We start from the raw sequence: 20,401 nt of genomic DNA on the forward strand, positions 1-20,401 counted from the left end.
AAGTGTCCTACTCTTGTACATTTGAAATTGGTAAGTTGTGATGTTTTGGATAAAACAAAGACCAACTAAGGCCAATTATGTGAAGTGTTTGTCTTGATAAAGAATCCGCACTATCTCTTGAATATTTTGCAAGATAGTCTTATATGTCAAGAGGATAGTGGGAGTCTTAAAGATCCTAAAAAGAATTTCAAGAACTAATCAAGAATAAAACCTGAAGTTCTTCACTAGCACACGACTTGAGGTTTATAACCTATCGTGTTGACATATTCTGTGCCCATTCCAGTTAAAGTTGGCTTTGCATAGGAGTTCTGAAAGTTCTCAATTGGTTGCATAACAACTTGGAAGCAATGGCAGGCCCTGTACTGCCAGGTGGCAAGAAGTTAAGATTGCATAAGTTCAGTCCATATGAGTTTGGATTTGTCATTATCCTTGTCTTGTGACTATGGTTTTGACGATTCACATGGATAAGAACACATACACCATAAAATCTAAGGGTCATAAGGTTTCTCTCCGATTCATGAAAATGATGGTGAGGAAACACTTCCACCAAGTAGATTTGAAGCAGATGGCAAAAGGTCTAAACAATTGAGACTATGATTACGGCATCCCTTTTCATAGTTCTGAAATTGTTTAGACACACATGCATGCTATCTAAGGAAAGGTGTATGATTTTGATAAAGTTTTATCAAAGCATCTCGTATCAGAAATCTGAACTTTGGTAAGAAAGTCAATAAAGTATTGATTTCTAGAAGTCCAGCTGATTTCTGAGTACATGTCAAAGCTAGTGGGAGCATAAGTGTTATGCTAATAATCATCATGTTAGTGGGAGCATGATAATTATTGTTAGTGTTGCAAGTTAGCAATGTTAATTATAGAAAACAAAAGTTTCAATTCGTGAGGCTGCAGGGATTGAAAAAGTTGTTTTGCTATAATTAAGGGAGAGGATATACTTCATTTCAGTTCTAAAGGATTAGATTGAGACCTTAATCATATTTAGTCAAGAATATATATATGAATTTCATGTTGGATTGGTTCAACTTAAGGAAATTCTATATATTGCGTTCTCAAAATTCGATTATGATTACGGCATCCCTCTTCATAGTCAAATTTTGAAAACATGGCAAATAAAAATATTGTAGCAAAAGACTGGTCTAGAATCATGTCTTTATGTGAGACATCATGAATCGTGTACCATTTGCTTTGGGTACAGGATCGATTGCATGTGCTATAATATTTGTCATTTCTAAATTTTTCCAAATGCCCAGAGGCATTAAGAAGGGAAAAGGTCTAGAATTGGATATGACTAAAATGATTAAGCAATTGTCGAGGACAATCTGAGGTTTACCAAAGATTGGTTGCTCAGGGACAGTTGGAAGTATAGTGCTAATTTTGGAAGGACCATATTGACATATTTTGAAAAGAGGCATCTCTTATTCAGAAGTGATAGTCAAAATGAGAATATGGAGTTGTCTCCATAGGTGGAAGTTATCTGTGTAAGATTAGAAAACTTAATGCAAGAAGCATGTCCAAAGCAATGTACTTTGAATATGAGACTTAGTTTCCATGGAGTTGATCTCCATTGGAATACCTTATAATGACTGTTGACAAGTCTTTGTGACTTTGTACATATTCATTACAGGAGGGTAAGTGCATATAAGTTTAAAATCTAAACAGATTTCGATAAATGATAGGAATTTGAAATTCTCACATTTTTCGATAAGGATTTGGGAGTGTGAAATTAGAATCATTGAAATTATGTTCAATTGGTTTATTTCACAAAGTAAGGATCATAGACAAACATAGAGTGCATACTTGGTGTATGACAAAGCTATTGTTTAAGAAAAACATAGTGTACATGCTTGAAGCATGGGACAACTAGTGTTTTTAATTCAAGTATAAAGTTGATAAAATCGAAACAATGAATAATGAGTAATCAGTATGGTGATAAATAAAAGTGTTTATTTATATTCATAGGGTTTGATACCATATTTGATTCATTTATTCTTGTGTTTCACTTTGCATGTTTTGACTTCCAGAATAACTAAGTCGCTCTTCCTGATTGATTAAGTTATTCAAACCATCCACAGTCGGTCATATGTTGGAAGTAGATATGAATCAAGACTGTCATGGGTTGGTTTGTAGAGGTCCAAGTTGGTGGACAAAGTGGTGCTACAACACTCATGAGTGCTCATAAGTTCTGAGTATTGGATTCAACCCGCGCTCATTTGAATCACTTCATGGATTTTATCACGAGTGATCATGAGACGATAATATCTTATATTCTTCAAACCTAGAAATATGAGTTGTTACTATGAGTTGGTTATACATTGATTGCACGAAAACGCATTTGGTAACTCGATGTTATAAAACGTGCTTTTGTGTATGATTCAACAAGTAGTAGAACAAGCCATATGAGTCGAAGTTTATCCATTCCTTTTACCTTCGGGCTAAAAGCGATATCTGTGGGCCCCTCGATGATTTAGCGATGACACATGTGAGTGCTTGGCCAAGCCAGGACTGATTTGATTTGTTCAAGCAGTCAGTCATCATAAATCGAAAATCGGGAAACAACAAATGGACAGAGAGAATGATTATAATCCATGTCTCAGTCCATATGATATCTAGAATGGAGGAATATATGATCCCTTATCTAATGGACGCGTCATTGATTTGTTCAGAGTTCGACAGCGGCTTTAAGAGCTACGATTGCTAGTCGGGTTATGAAGTCGTACTTGCAATAATAGTTTTAGACTTATCCAAGTGGGAGACTGTTTGATTAGATGTCTAAGCCCATAACTATTATTGGTATGTACTTGACCCGAGAGTAGCATGGTCCATTTGGGTTGCATATCATCAGGACAATTTGTTAGGATGGACTTTTGAGAGAAGGTTATTTATGGTTTATTAATATATTATAAGTTATAATCTATTAATATGAAATCATATGTTTTAATTAGTATCGATCAAGAATTAATTTGGAATTAATTTAGTGATCAAAAGAGACTAATTAAATCTATGGGGACTAATTATGATAATTAGTTATATTTATATGTGTTGGGCTTATGATCCATGTTGGACCAAGTTTATGTATGGATACATAAAGAGTTGGGCCACATGAACCATGGATCATAAAACCCATGGGTATGGATTATGGGTTATACCCATGACCCTTGGAATCCTACATATAAATAGGTTACTCCATAGCCAAAATCACCACTTCTTTTCTTAGAGAAATATGGAGGTGTTTTGGTGCATGGAATTCTCTCTCAAGAGCCACCTTTATCCTAGGTGTGTTGTGATTCCATTTGAGGCATTTCATACTATTGGTGCTAAGCTCTTAAGGCAAAATACATCAAGACTTCAAGCCACATAAAAGGTCTGTTTCCCTAACTAGTATATTATATGGTTTATGTCAAATGCATGCTAGTTATAGGTTTAATGCCTTGGAAACCATTTGCATGTATAATAGAGAAAACATAGATCCAAGGTATTTAAGGTTGTATGTGCACCATAGGATGTTGTAGTATACTAAAACCCAACATGACCCTCTTAGTCGATCATGGCACTGAAACGACTTAGCCAGTCCATACCTACTATCACACAAACATCCCCCATGGGAATCGGAATCAAGTCAATCGGAAAGGATACCTCGAAGATCTCCAGAACGCAATCCCGATAGACTGAAGAAGCAGAAATCCCGTGTTCATTGGCGATGGAGACTCGCAATGGACACTCTTGCTGTCCTAAGGGAAAACCGAAATCCCTACTAAAAGATCGCGAGACAAACGACCGACTCGCCCTTGAGTCCAACAATACCAGAGCAGACATAGAATTCACTAAGAACGTACCTAACATAAGTACAAACACATAAGCATAAAACATATATAATCAATAAGATAAAGGATAGAAACATACCAGCCACCACATCTGGTGCTGTCCTGGCCTCCTCAGCTGTGAGCTGGAAGGCGCGTCCCCAAGCCCTCGAGGGCTCTGCTCCACCCTGACTTCCATCAGTAGTCCTCAGTGTAGCCGGTGCTGGAGCCTGCGCTGGCCTGGCAGTGAGCAATGGACATTTGGTCTTCACGTGACCAACCTGATTGCAGTGGTAGCAAATCCTCATATCCTATACTGGGGCTAACTGGCGGCAATCCCTCGCAAAGTGCCCCTCCTTTCCGCATTTGCGGCACCCACTACCTGATCCACAAACTCCCGAATGACCCTTCCCGCACTTCCCACAAGTGCGGCCGCGCTGACCTCCATACCTAAAATCAGCGGTCTTGGACCACTTCGGCGCCGGCTGTGACTGCGTCGGGGCCTGCCTCTGCTCTCTCAACTGCAGCTCAATCTCAATCTCACGCCGCCTAGCGGCCTCCTGTAACTCCAGTAATGTATCATAGCGTTATGTAGCAACAAACTGTCTGATGTCAGTCTTGATCATGCTCAGATAACGTGTCATCTGAGCTTGCTCGGAAGCAAACTCCGGGCAGAACATCACCCTCTCAGTAAACATATAGGTGATCTCTGTCACTGGCTCCAATCCCTGTCTCAAATCCAAAAACTCATGTGCCAGCCATTCTCGCTCAACCCGCGGAATATAACGAGCATGGAACATCTCCCTGAACCGATCCTAAGTAACCACCGCTTGCTGCTCATCAGAATATGACCCCGTCATCAGTCTCCACCAGTCCTTTGCTCTGGACCTTAGCAGGTTTAGAGCATACCTGACCTTCTGGTCAGCAGGACATGAGCATGTGAAGAAACATTCATCCACGTCAGATAGCCACCTCATGGCTATGATTGGGTCCTGAATCCCATTGAAAGTCGGGGGCATCGTGTTATCGAAGTCTCGGTACTAGAAAGCCCGACTGGCCCCACTACCTGCAACTGCTATGGCTGCGGAAGTTGCAACGACATCCGTCTCAACAATGGCTGCATAGAGCTCATCAAAGTACTCAACCATAGTGTTCTTAATAGACCCAAACATCTCCGGTAACTAAGCCTGGAACAATGTAGCAACCTCATCATGCAGGATCTCCCTAATCCTGGCATCCAACTCATATGATCTCATCTGACCAATGGTTTCGGGCACTGCTGGTCCACTGATGTGTGCAAAAGTACCTACTAGTTTTAAATTTATAAGCCAACGAACTTAACTAGCTAAAATGCACCTAGGCAGTGTACCTAGTCGAATTATAGAATAGTTTAGGTAAGTCGGGTGTCGATCACAGGGAACAGATTTAATTAACTAATTTAACTACTAAAATTAATCTAAAATAAAACAATAATTAAAAAGGTTTTTATCTGATTTTGCAAGTTCAGACAAACTTAAACACTCAACAAAACGGTTGTAATCAATATATTAAAAACACTTTCGTTTAGTTTCGAATCCACCTTTTTCCTATGGTTAGCTCTTATTTATGGATTAATAAAGCTGGTTATCAATTTATATGTAATTAGAAATTTGGTCAAATCTACTAATATTTTCACCAATTCATGTACTACTTTGTAAGGTCCTACACAAGCAAACACAAAATTAGTTATTAATTATAATTGGGCTATGTAAGATTTGTTAAACACAATTATGGTCACAATTATGTTCTCTAACACAGTTAAATTGTTACTTTTATCACTTAACTAAGATGTGGTCAATCCTAGCTCTGGCAATTTAATGGTCACTAAATCACCAGGTAAACAAGTTCATGTAATTTAATGGTCACTAAGCTACACTTAACTGGAATTAAAGCAACAAAGAGAAACACTTTAACATGCTAGGTAAGTTAATCAAACACAAGCTCCAAACCAACTTTTATAAATCCATAAACTAATAAACTAAACCATAGTTATTAGGGTTTCATCTAACTAAACGAAAGTAAAGAAGTTCAGCTATTCATATTTAAAATCAAACACACAAGCTCATGGAAAAGTGACATAATCAAATTAATGCAAACCGAATGTAGTGTTCTAATCTTCAAATTCTCGATCTTTAAACAATCTCTCCTTCCAAAAGGTGTTTTTCGCACTTTTCTGACCTCTAAGCTCGATTATAACTCCAGGAAATCAGATCCAACCTCCCAAAAGTCGATATGCTAAGGGATATTTATAGTTTCCAAAAATCGCGTCTCACGTCGTGAGAATTAGTGTCTTACGTCGTGAGATCAGTAGAATTCGTGTTCGGAAAGGAAACTGCATTCCACGTTGCTATCTTCTAGAATAATCAATCTCACGTCATGAGATTATACTCCTCACGTCGTAAGAACTGGGAATTAGCATTTGGCACAAAAACTAAAATCGTCCGAAATTTTGTCTAGTTTTCATATCATTTTGAATCTTGTCGATCGAAGTTACGAGTCATGAGATATGGTCAAAATACTGATGAGTGGTCAAGCTGTCTAGCAACATCCTTTTTGTATCTTTTTCAGCTCCAGTCCTCCAAGTATCCAGCTTTTGTCGGTTTCAATCATTTTCTTCGAGAATGTCTACTTTTGGCTGCAAAATATAATTTAAACATTATAAGTACCAAATATCTTTGCAATTAACTAAATTATAGCTTAAATGTATTAAAATATTGCGTAGATATGTGTATAAATATGACACTATCATCCACCCTGACCGCCATCTCCTGATCCCGACCCGGATCCAGTCACAAATCGCCTCGTAACCACCATGTTGAAAATATACCAAGAAGATATCATACATTCCATATAATAATGGGGAACCAACTCTCAACAAATCCCTAGGGATTGTGACTTCCTTGCTACGCGTATAGGTCCTGTGCTTTCAGTAGTACGTGCCCATGCTACCTTCCACACTTACCCATATTTGTCTCAAGTATCATCACAACGCCCTAACATATACATAAGCATATGCGAGCGCTCAATCCTCACTTCTAGAGGAAGGTTAAATATCTCATAACTGGCCGACTGACCCCGCACAACTTATCCATGAAACTTCCACCAACCCTGCAACACTCGTGTATGCTAGCCATACGTAATGTTGGACCCTATAGACATTTGAATATCTGATCCTACCCTAAGGCCTTCATCAAACAAGAACAGGAAATAAGGCCAAACCAAACATTCTCAGGCTATAATATCTTAGTTATATACAACCGTGATGCATTCACTAAGCAATTACAACAATGATGTCAGTTTCATATAAGGAAAACCCTAGGCTATCAGGCATCATGTTATCAGGCAATTCTATCAAGTAATTCCTGAAGATCCCTAGCCTATCACTAGCATGCTGTTCTAAGATATCACAATATCAAATAATCGTATGGTATTCTGGGGTCTACTTACTGGGTCCGACTGATCGTACACCTCTCATCCTCCTTTAGTATTTTGAAAACCATTTGAAAATCATTTTGAAAATCTTTTCCTTAGTTTGAGACTGGATTCACACGAGTGTTCCTCTAATTCACTCAAACCAAGGCTCTGATACCAACTTGTGACATCCATAAAATTCAAGCAAATTTAAAACTTTTTCAAACATCCAAAAACCACTAGTTATTACAAAATGTTTTCAAAATAGTTTCATATCAGAGAATTCCAGAAATCAAAATCATAAAATGTGAGGAGGTGCACGATCATGCCTTCACCTTCCCACGATCATCCGAAGTACCTGAAACAAAATCAACAACTGTAAGCCAGAATATTAGTGAGTCCCCTCCCCCCCAAATACCAACGCCATACAAACCAGAACAATATCATAACAAACAACATGCATATAGAGTCTTCAGTATGACCGGACCGCCCTCACCGCGCCTTCGGACTATCTGGCCCACTCCCAGAGTCTTCAGTATGACTGGACCACCCTTACCGGGCCTTAAGTCTATCTGGCCCATTATCAGAACCTTCAGCATGTCTGGTCCGCCCTCCTAGGCCTTCAGCCTGTCTGGACCGTTCTCTGGGCCTTCGGCCTGACTAGTACGCCCTGATGGGTCTGCAGTCTATCCGGGCCGCCCTGGGTATGTTGGCCTAGAGCACAAAGCAGGACCGCCTCAATCCACCCGCAATCACACAATCAACACATAAATATCATATGCTAGCTAGCATGTACAGACAGTCATACAGATCTACAGATCACTAATCATAACATCATCCTATATACCAAAATACCGATCTAACAGATCACTAATCATAACATTATCCTATAATCAGGATACAAATCTAACAGATCACGAAACATAACATCATCCTATAACCAGGATACAATCTAAAAAGGTCCGACCTTGGTGCCTTAGACCCTGTTGATATAGTGAGAAGAACTCACCTTGCAAGTAGTGCTGAACTGATAAAATCGAATCCCAACTGACAACTCCAAACTCAACTGCCTGTAACCACCATATGACTAATTCCATTAAAATCCCAAATTACCAAAATACCATTAGAGGTCAAACTTGGTCAACCCTAGTCCAAGTCACAGTCAACAGCCAAGGTCAACAGTCCATGTTGACCTCAACTCATCGAGTTCCTTTAGTGTTCAGAAAACCAGGAAAAGCTCGATACAACTCGCCGAGTCACCAGAGTAACTCGTCGAGCTCTTCATCATCCATAAAGCGGGAAAACCCTCACTAACTCGTCAAGTTGTCTAAGCAACTCGTCGAGTTTTCCTGTCTTAACATATTCAGCCCTTTCCAGTCGAATCCCAGGCCCCAAACTACAGATCTATCCCCTTAGGGCTAAGATACCACGTAAAGTTGCTAACTTTACGTGCATGCAAGGCATCAAAGGGATTAAAACACTCAAACTAAGCTTGATAAGAGGTTTAGGGCATGGAGAAGGGCCAAGACTAGATAAAGTGGGCAACTTTATGTTCATGGAGGCTTAGTGGTGTTCAGATCTGAAACCACCTCCTCTTGTCAAGCTCAAATTCGAGAATAACTCCATTTTGCACCAAAAATGACCATATACTTTCATAAGAGGAGATCTAAGCAATAAGAAGTCAAGGTATCAACTTTATACCTCAAGATGGTTGCCAAAACAGAGTAGATGCCGGATTTATTGCCTCCTCTTCACTCCAATCTCTTCAATCTTCGAGTTTACTCCAAAAGAACACAAGATTAACTCTCCAAAGCTCACACACACTCAAGAAAGTAATAAAGCACGACTAGGGTTTCTCTCTGGACAATAAGGTGGTAAGGGAGGTTGGTGAGGGGACTTAAGGTCCTTTAAATAGGGTGCAAACCCTAAAAATTAGGGTTTTCATGCACAACCTCAACTCGTCGAGTTGGGGTCATCCAACTCGTCGAGTTGGGGTCATCCAACTCGTCGAGTATGTCCCAAAACCACACGACTTTATTAGTTTCTACACGACGAATTGGGGCCTCCAACTCGTCGAGTAGGTCTTGTGTGATGTACAAAAATCCTTAAAATTTCATACATGGGAGTCGGGATGTTACATTGTGCACTTAAAAGTTAAGATTTTCCGCTTCACATCTTTTGTTATAACCTATAAAACCTACCACTACCGTGAGCTACAAATAGACCATAGTAGGTTTTATGTATGACTTGTCTTGCTTCCTTTTCGGTCATACATTCCAACAGTGTAGTAAAGTATCCTTTTTGATATAGCATTTCCTTGCTTCATCGTGTATGTTAGTGCATTGATCCAAATCTTCTTTGTTTGGTTATCATTAATTTGCAAAATATTATGTCGCAAATATTGGATAATTGGAGTTGTCTAGTTTATCGAAATTTTCCATTACACCCATAACCATTTCTTATTTGGTGCTTATATTCTCCAATATTTCTACTAAGATTTTTTTTGATAAATGGCTGAAAACGACCAATGTTAGATCACTCAAACATTTTTTTTTTAGTTTGTGGCAACTTTGTCTCTCATAGGACTCTATCAACCACCAAATTTTCACCTCCTCGTTTAAATTTATGTTTCTACTTGTTGCCATCGCATGACTCTCATATTTTATTGGTTTATAAGCGGGATCTATGTTCAGATGGTGTTTGACGACCTCTCAGGAGATTCATATATTATCGTTTGGTTGATAAACGAATATATCAAACAAAAACAATTTATGTTACAACATTCACAACTTAATGATCATATTTTTATTAAATTGTGAATGTTATAACATAATATTTTGTCTTAAAAATAGATTGATATTAATGTGTAATTATCAAGATTATATAATAAATAAATTTCATGTATTTTTAGATAATAAATAAGTTTTATAAATTAATAAATAAACAAGTTTTATAAATTAATAGAAAAAAGAATTATCAAATTTGGAACTAAAAAAGCTACGAAAAAATAACGAACTATATAAAATGTTTTAAAAATACTAGTAATTAAAAAAATACATGAATATGTAAAACTATAACTTTTGTTTTTAAAAACACCAATGTGACCGGAAAAAAAACTATTACCGATCATAATGGTATTTTAAAACAAAAATTTAAAATTTGTTACTTTTTGACGGTATTTTTTTTTAATTTATTGATATTTTTAAAAACATTTTATATAATTCGTTACCTTAATAATGTGATTAACCTTTTTTTTTTACATTTAACTAACTTGATTAGATTTTTCTATTTATACATATATATATATTTTTTCTCTAATACTGTGTATATATAATGATTATTACCTTCTAGTCAATCTAATAACATTACATATTCATTTCGGTAGTTGAATTACTTGAATATGCTTTGTAGTAAACATAATGTTTATTTTCGGCATTTTTAATATATTTGACCAATTAGATATTTTTTTTTCTCATAGTGTTATTTACTTGCATATCGTATGTTTAACTCAATGATATATTGTCCAAACATACTTCAATAGTAATTTAAACATGTATTAAGGTTCGTAGAACATTTTGAACCAAAATTTTGTCACTTTTTGAAATTTTATTTTATCAATTTAACATCCTATTTACCGCAAGATATTTTCATGCATATTAAAATGTCATTTTTATAACTTTTAGGGTATAATTGTTAGTCGAAAGTTATTAAATATTTTTGGTATTACAAAAAACCCACTAGTCATCTCTTGGTAGATCGTTTATTATCTCATGAAATGAACGTCGGTGCGGGTTCGGGTGGTCAATATTGGTTCATGAAATGGGACCCGCAAGGGTTTTGGTTCGGCATTTGATGGCGAAATGTATATCATGGGCTAATGGGGATGATAGTGACATCATTTGGCCCCACTGCTTATCTGTCTATTTCTTGTTGGTTCATTTAACACAACTTTTTATTTTATGTATGAGAATTCCAATATTATGATTTTCAAAAAAGAATTCCAATATCATGATTTTCAACCAATAATACGTTAAATCGCAACTGATTTCAGTGATTTGTCAGCAAATATTTAATGCCTTTTTTTTTTGAGAAAATTTCGTATTTTTTTTTAAACATCCGAATATAATAATGTTTTCATCTCATATTTATTGCCTATTTTTGATTTTTGAAGTTTTTATTTTTTAATTTTGACCTTAAATATTTTTATTTTTGATATGTAATATTTGATGTAAGTTATATGAATGAATTGTGTTTTAAATCTTTTTTTATTGTTATAAGTTTCATCAAGTAATATATAACACAAATAAAAATATTTAAGGTTAAGGTTGAAGAATAAAAACCTCAAAAGTTAAAAGTGGATAATAAATATAAGACAAAGGGAGTATAAAGTTTGTTCGGTTTAAATTTTAAATATCTAATTCGTTTTTCTTAATTTTTTAAAATATCGAATTTGTTAAAATCTATTTTTTAATAGTTTTTAATATTTAATAATCATTTCTAATATTTTAAAATCATTAAATCTGAAAAAATGGATAATTTTGCCCTTTAAGTTCTAAAACGTAGGAAGTCTTCACAAGATAGTTGGTTTTATGTTTTGCCCTTCTTTTTCATAATCATTATTGTTCACTTCCCCATACTCCTTTTTTCATTTCTCCGCATTCCTCTTCCGGTTGTTAATAAGCATTAGGTAATCTGTTATTTCCTTATTTACCCTTCTTTTTTGCAACATAATGCATTCCTCTTCCGGTTGTTAATAAACATTAGGTAATATGTTATTTCCTTATCTACCCTTCTTTTTGGCAACATAATCCACCATGAGAAGTATCACTCCAATAAATTAATGTGTGTGATCATATGGAACAATTGATAGGCTTCTAAGTTATTGAGAACGCATGATTAACTGATAGTATTGAGCCCACTGTCAGACGTCCCTGAGTCAAGGAAATAGAAATAGGTAAAATGTACAAAACGGTTAATGCCTCAATGAAAGTTTTTTTTTTACTCTAATGGTTAATAAATCCTTTTTCTAGATGTCTGAATACTATACAGGTGTTCCGCTCCATCTCCCGGTTAATGTTATGATATATTACTTACTTGCTCAAAGAAAAAAAAACGTCATCTTTCAAATACTGAAATCCACCGTTTGGCCATGACTACTCATGGGTTTGTGGTTGCTGACCTGACGTCCTTTATAATGAAGCTGCATTTGTTTATCTTAGGCGCAACATTCACAAGATACGTGATAAATCTGTAAACAAGTTCTAATAAACATTTTCAAAAATATTGAAGCCCTACTCCAGATAATCACGCACATATCAGTTTCATGACTTCTCCTAGTTTATTATGTTGCCAAAAAAAGAGCAAATAAGGAAGTGACATATTATCAAATGCTTATTAACGACTGAAAGAAAGAATGTGGCAAGAGGGAAAAACGAAGACTGCGAGAGTAAACAGAGAAGATCGTGTGGAAGAAGAGCGAGATCCTGTGAAGATTTCATGCGTTTTAAAAATAAAGGGAAAAATGTCCATTTCCTTTTTTTTTCTAGTTTTAATCATTTAAAATTTTAAAATGAATTATTAAATACTAAAAACTATTAAAAACCATATTTGGGCAAATCCGGTATTTTAAAAGATTAAGTATGACATATTTCATATTTAAAGTTTAAGTCGGCTAAATATTATATTAAGATGTTTAATAATGGCATATACGAAATTCTCTCAATTTTAAAAACAAACTAATGGATTATCATGTGCTTTGTGATTAATGAAAATGATTGCTTTTGTTTGAATTTATGGATACTAGTCAAATGTTTGCACGTTGTCCATGTTAAAATTATATAGTTATATTTTGAAAAATATATGTTGTTCAAAATAATTATTTTATTGATATTAACTATGAAATAATAATTATATACTAAATTGGCAAGAAATTGTAAATATTTTTAAACAATAGCGCTATTTTTACCTATTGTTATGATCAATCAATTTAGTAATTATTTACTTGACCATCTTTTATTTTCCATCATGATGATTATAAAAAAAATATCAACCTGTAACATCTCAAAAGTACAGAGTAAAAATTTCATTGTAAATAAATCAAAAACCATTCATTCATTTGTTCCAAAGACAATCAGAGCAAAAGTATACTTAAAACATCATAGTAAAATCATAAACAGTCAATGTGGAATAAATATGCAGGGGATGCAGTACGATAAAGCCGAGACTTTCCTTTTGGAACCAGAAGTACCTGAAAACATTTTAAACATAAACTGTAAGCACAGAGCTTAGTGAGTTCCCAAAATACCACGTACCATACATAACATATCGAGTCTACCTCAACCCCTAGTGAAAACTATGGGCCTATGAGAACTAGGATCTGATTGCGCAGGGACAAGGTTTGAAAGCTTAAACCTTGAGCTAATGCTTAAGATCAATGTTTGCTTCTGATTAAGAGTTCCAGTTAAGTCTGGCAAGACAGTCAATACTGAAGATAGAGATCAACAAAGTACCTCAAGTATTAAATATGGAACTATGAGTATAATCAAGGTAAAGACAATAAATAAACAAACAGAATGTTTAGAAGAGTTTGATTAGAGAGAAAGGTGAAAGTGAAGTAAATGTGAATATAACTATCTTTGGAGCAATAATCCATCTTGTATTCTTTTCATTAAACACTCCTTATATAGGAAAAGGAGATACAACGTACATACCAAGATGTATACAAAGGACTGGATAAAAGTACAACCCTGACGCTCTGATTATCCATTTTGACAAAAAAAGAACTTAGTCCTATGTAAAGTTACATCAAGCAAAACGACAAGAATAATTAAAACAGTGACAGACACTTCATCACAGAACTATTCTTCGTTTTGGACTTGCCTCCATCTTGGACATCATCTCCATTTCGCACTAGTAAGCATTCCAGACCACCACTCCATTTCGTACCAAAGACTGATTTCGGATCTTCTTATTGAATGATTGCTAGAGGTTCACTTTCAGGTACTAACAATCTCCCCCTAAGTGAACTTAGCAATCCAGTCTTCTAGCTCCAATCTTCTTTGATGAACACATACGCCCTGTATAACCAATCTCTGACCTCGATATACCACTACAACTGAATTATGAGTTTTGTCTTCACATGCTCTGGTGCTTCGGACTTTGATGCACGACTGATAAACTTCCGAAGCGCCTTGGTGGGAACCAGATGTTTGTCAAGGACTCGGAAAAAGTCCTTCTTGTTTGTTTTTCTTTGAAGATAGACAAATCCTAGCACCGGTTCATCAATGGGTCCTTCAGCCAATATCTCAGCTTCTGGCAGCTTGAAGTCAATCTTGGACAAATATTTCTCAGTTCTGAACAGATGGGCCAATTCAAAATCGCACCGGCAAAATTCAGCTACATAATCTTTGAGGAAGCTCAAAGTAGCATGGTAAGCTCCCATGCTAAGACTATCACATTGAGGGTTTCTGAAATGTGCAGAGATAGTCAGGATGTCATTTGGATTGATGGCTGGGAAGTCGACATCAGTGATGGTTTTGTGGGTTGGTTTTTTACGGAAGATGTGGTATCGGAACAGCACGCAGTTCAGTTTGAACTTGGTTAAGACTTTCCTTCCGAACCCAGAAATTTTAGTGATCCTTTTCCGAGACCATACTTCTTTTTGAGGAAGTGCGTTCTTGGAGTAAAAGGTCTTCAATCTTTCATGTTGTATTCTGATGATCATGCGTGGATCATCTTCCAGGTGGAGAGGAGCAAACTTTGTATAGAACTTGTTGTAAGGAGAGAGAGGCAGATCGATCTAGTCCGAATCTTGGTTGGGAAGATCATAGTACATGAAAGGCACTATGTCCAGATCATGAATGATCCCTTCATAGCAAAGAGGAGAAATCCCTAGCATCAGATTAGGATTGTCTTTGAGGGCTTGAATACGGATGCTTTCCTCAAGAGCTTAGTTTATCTCTTCTTGGGACCATCCACTTCTCTCTTTTAATGGAGGTTCGGGGTAGGAAAGTTCTGAGATGGGCTTATTTCCCTTGTCTTGCTGCTTATTAAGGACAGAGAGAATGTTTTGCATGTTTTCATTAACAACAAATTTTGGAGGAGAGGAAGGCAGGGGCTCTTCCGGAATATCATCCGGCTTCCGAAAAGGAGAGCCTTCATCGATAAGAGAAACCTTTGCTGAAGGAATCGGAGGCAGCATTGATGTGGTGGCTCGGAAGACATCAGCGGCTGGTTTGGATTTAGCCTTAGATTCTTCTTGGCTTCTTTGAAGTACGTCGGCCAGAGTTGATGACCATGAGACAGCTGACCAAATCTTTTGCTCTTCCTCGGAGAGCACTTTTGCTGGAAACTTTTTCGGGGCTGGGAGCCCTATGATGACATTAGTAACATACTTATCTTCATCATCATTTTTATCATCATTATCATCATCATCATTACCTCCTGAAAAACCTGAAAGAATTTGCACGGCATCATCATAATTTTCATCTCGGAGTCTGAACTTCGAGACAGGCTTCCAGGGTTGAGTTCTCCAGGTAGGTCCTTCTCCCCCTCTTACAACGGAGGATCCTGCAACCAGTGCAAGCAATGAAGATTCCTTAAGTTCCGAGAATCGTTCGAACACCTTCTGAAAGTTTGTGTTGATTTGCAAAGTCAAGGCATCATATGCTTGAGCTGTTGGAGCCTGAGCTTTGAGGTGATCGAAGAGGTCGCCAAGGACCGAGAGCATCTCGTCAAATTTGTGGTTCAGAACATCGACAATGTTCCAAGATGCTCTGAGAAGCTTGATAAGGACTTGTTGCATGATCAGGTTCATTTCATCTTTCTTCCGGATCTCCTTCTCTAGCCTCTGAATATGTTTCTCATGGCAAACATGAGTTTGTTTGATGAGTTCATTAATGACACCAATTAAATCATCATGTACATTGAGCATTTTGGTGATGGTGTCGAGATAGTGATCGAGAGAGGCATCATACTTTTGTTCTACCTCCTCGATAGTGTGCTTGAGTTTGAGGGAGATAAGCTAATCAAGCTGAGCTTCCCTTTCAGCAGTGGTGGTTCCGGACTTGTTGGTTTCGGATAAGGAGTTGAGGATTGCATCAAGTTTAGAATCCAATCCGGAAACCTTTGCATCAATCTTGGCATTGAGTCCGGCCACATAGGTTTCTATTGCATCAACCTTCTTCATGGTGTCAGTGACATTATCTCGAAGTTCCAGGAGAGAAAAAGGATCAACGTAATTGCCAGCGGATGATCTTGTGTCCTAGATGGAATTCTGAGACTTGTTTTTGTCATCTCCTTGATTCACCAGCGGTTCCGAGGGGCCCGGTTTGTTTGTAGCAGCCGTATTGTCTGGCTTGGGAGTGGGCTCTATTTTAGTTCCGGGATGCGTTTGGTGAGCTTGGTCCTCAGTATTGATTTCTTCGTTAACCGGTTCGGAAGGGGATGATGAGAGTCCGAAATCAAGATCAGGCCTTGATGAGGATGACTTTGATGAAAAGAAAAATGAGGTGAACCGAGGAGGAGCAGCAATCGAAGCACCTTCATCATCGAACAAGACTTCATCTGGATGTTTTTCATTTGGATCGGAGTGCAGACCATCATGATGTTGAGTCTTGAAAGGATTGTCAGAGATGATGTTGCCTTGTGTCTCTCCGGAAGCAAACTCGAGATCTGCTACGTCATTAGTTGGAGCAACAAAGGGCAAGTTGCTTTGAATGGCCTTGTTTCTCATCGAAATGAGAGTTGCTTCAACCTTGGATCTTGTAAGTTCAGGATGTCTATTGCAATCCCTATCAACAAAATCTTCCCACAACGGATCATTAGCACTTGGTCGTCTTGCACCCTTACCGGGTATCAGACCAGTTGAGGCATCCAATGTACGAGGAACTACTCCAGCCTCAGAATGCATGGGGTCCGAAATAGGGATCTCGGACCGTGCATGTGTAGAAAGAATTGAGATTTCCAAGTTGACTCGTGAGTTTGTTCCATGGGGGGAGGAACTTTGTTCAACACCCGCAACACCTTGTTGGGAAGGTGAGGGTGGATTATGTGGAGACTCCTTGTGGGTGTGTGCATGTGTTATTGAAACTCCGAAGGGTACTTCGGAAGAGTGGGAAGGTGGGGTTAGAGGATGGCCAGAGTCAGCCGAAATGTCTTTGGTTCTTTCCTATTGAGAGGAAGAACCGACTTTGGTTCTCTTTTTGGCCTTGGGCTGAGAGGGAGAAGTCTTTTGCTTAGCTAACTTCTTTTTCTTACCACATGAGGGAACATGCTTGGCCACTTCCGGAGTGAGCTTAATGGGTACTGGGTAGATTGTGTAGGGCTATACGCAATCGAGGTCTCCTTGTGATGTTTCAAATGAATTGATCCGGAAGGTAAGATGGTCAACATATGTTCCGGTAATCGTCTAATGGGTCCGAAGGACGTTTGGTCCTGAATGTAGTAATTTCTAATAGTTTTGAAAGAAACAAATACCTCTCTCGGAATCGTGTTGAAGGGAATTGGTTCATTCATTTCACGGTACAATTGTTGGATCGTCATGGCCCAAAATCTTGGACCGGAAATCTCGTTGTGCTTCCTGTTAATGGGAAACTTCCGAAAGTATTGCCACAAGACTTCAGGAAGATCTACAACGTTGCTCTTGCCGAAGAAGATGCTGTAAACCACATATAACCAATCTTTGCTAAGAGTTTCTGTACCTTCATGCATGGCTGTAATCCAATCAGCATGTTCTAATGCTTCTTTGATGGATTTGGGTTCAACCATTGAGATAAATTCCAAGAAATGACATTCATTTTGAACACTTATGGCAGAACGAGTTTGTACACCTGCGTTCGGATTTCTAATAACTTGGTTCGGAGGATGATCCTTAGTCCAAATATGTAGTCTTGAAAGTTATTGAGCAACAAAGGATCCTATATCAACAATGGGGTTGTATTGTCCCCCCCTGAATAGTTTGAACTTGTGGACGATGCTCCCCCTGAACTTCTGAATCAGACACATTTACTTCGTCCTTAGGTGGGAAATCGAAGAAACTTGCATCATCATCGTTGTTGATTGGATTAGAGTCAAATTCAACAGCTACATCTTGGAATCCATCTACATTTGATTCAAGGGAAGGTTGACCATTCTCCCCCTCAACCTGAGAAGGTTGAAATAGTTCGGAATCAAATGGAGGAAAACTGGGTGTCGGACCTGAAACACTTTGGGAAACCGGAGTTTGGTTGATGAGGTTTGTTCTGTTCGAGATTCCGAATCAAGAGCTGTTTCTGAATGTCCGAACAGGGTTTCAAGGTCAACTTCATAAATTGTTTGCTAGTTCGGACATGCTGGCTGTGGAGCATTGGACTCCAAGATGTGGGTTGTGACATTGGTTGGGCCAAAATTTCGAACGAAGTTGTCATCAAAGGTGACATCAAAGATTTCTTCTAGAACACGAGTTTTCCAATTAAGAACTCGATAAGCCTTTGATTTTGCATAGTACCCAAGAAAGATAGCTTCACCAGCTTTGGGTTGGAACTTTGTAAGATGATAGCGGTTGTTTTTGATGAAGCATCTACATCCAAAAACGTGAAGAAAAGAGATACTAGGCTTCCGAACATTCATGGCTTCGCACAGTGTCATGTTGAGGCGTCGATTGATAATACTCCTATTCTGAGTGAAGCATGCAGTTGAAACAACTTCAGCCCAAAGATAGAGTTAAAGATTTGCAAAGTTGAGCATGGATCGAGCAGCTTGGACAAGTGTTCTGTTGCGTCGTTTGAATACACCGTTCTGTTGTGGAGTGTATGGAGCAGAGAAGTTGTGGTCAATGCATTTATCGGTGAGAAAGTTCTCAATGGTGGCATTGGTGAACTTCGAACCATTGTCACTTCGGATTCGCCTTACTAGAAGTTTGATGAGAACTTAAATTCCTTTGATAAAGTTGATGAGTTCTGAGGCTGTTTCTAACTTGAGCCTTAGAAAGAAGACCCAGGTGAACCTAGTAAAATCATCCACAATCACAAGAATGTATTTTTTGTGATGCAGACTTTCTACCATTGAGGGTCCACACAGATCAATGTGTAGAAGTTCTAATGGATCCGAGATAGATTTTCAATGATAACAGGATGACCCTTCTTCGATTACTTTCCACACTCACATGAAACACATAAATGATTATTATCTAACTTGAGGAGTGGCAAACCTCCTACCATTTCACCGGAAACAAGATCATTCATATATCGGAAGTTTAGATGAACAAGCATTCTATGCCATAACCAATCGACTTCAGGAACAGGTTTCGAGAGTAAGCAGAGCTAGGGCTTGCCAATGATTATGTTGATGTCAATAGGATACATGTTCTTGTTGCGATTTAATTTGATTAAACATTCCTTCCGGTCTTCTGACATAACATAGTTGTGTTTCTTGCAGAATTCAACTTGACGATTCACATCAGTGAGTTGAGCCACACTTATCAAATTATGCTTCAAATTAGCTACATATGCCACGTTTGAAATGGAGAAGTTTCCATTTGTAATGATGCCATAACCTTTGATCTGATAGTTGGAGTTGTTTCCATACGTCACGTAGCCAGCATTTGGTGAAAGTTTGAGATCTCGCAGAGAGTCCTTCTGCCGCGTCATGTGCATGGAGCAAGCACTATCAATATATCATATTGTTTCTTGCTCTGAAGCACAGAGTGCCTGCAAAATTAGTGAGTTGTGGAGTTTTTAGGCTCCGAGTTAGGTTTTAGGACAAAGGAACGAGTTTTGGACTTCGGCTGTGACTTTTGAGCAACAGGTGTTTTGGAAGGTTTGTTCCAAAATTCTTTAGGAAACAAACAGAAGGCCATAGTTCTTTCATCTATCCAATAATCATAGTCAATGACATGAGGGTTCGGAACAGCTTTTCTCGGACCAGCAGCTTTTGGAGCAGTGGGAAACACTGTGTCTCTCGGAGTTGCAGTTTCATTTTTGAGATTTTTCACTTTCCATACAAGATTTTGTCTTGAAGATTTTTGTGATACTATTTTCTTAAAAACTCGTTTATTTGATGATACATTTGGTTTTGAAGGCTGTTGAGGTTTGAAAATTCTACCGTCGGATTTGGCTATAAAAACAGATGAAACAGTCTGAGGAGAGCTATTTCTGACAGAT

Source organism: Lactuca virosa, chromosome 5, assembly GCF_052849685.1.
Source record: "Lactuca virosa cultivar CGN04683 chromosome 5, Lactuca_virosa_CGN04683_v6, whole genome shotgun sequence".
Lineage (NCBI taxonomy): Eukaryota > Viridiplantae > Streptophyta > Magnoliopsida > Asterales > Asteraceae > Lactuca > Lactuca virosa.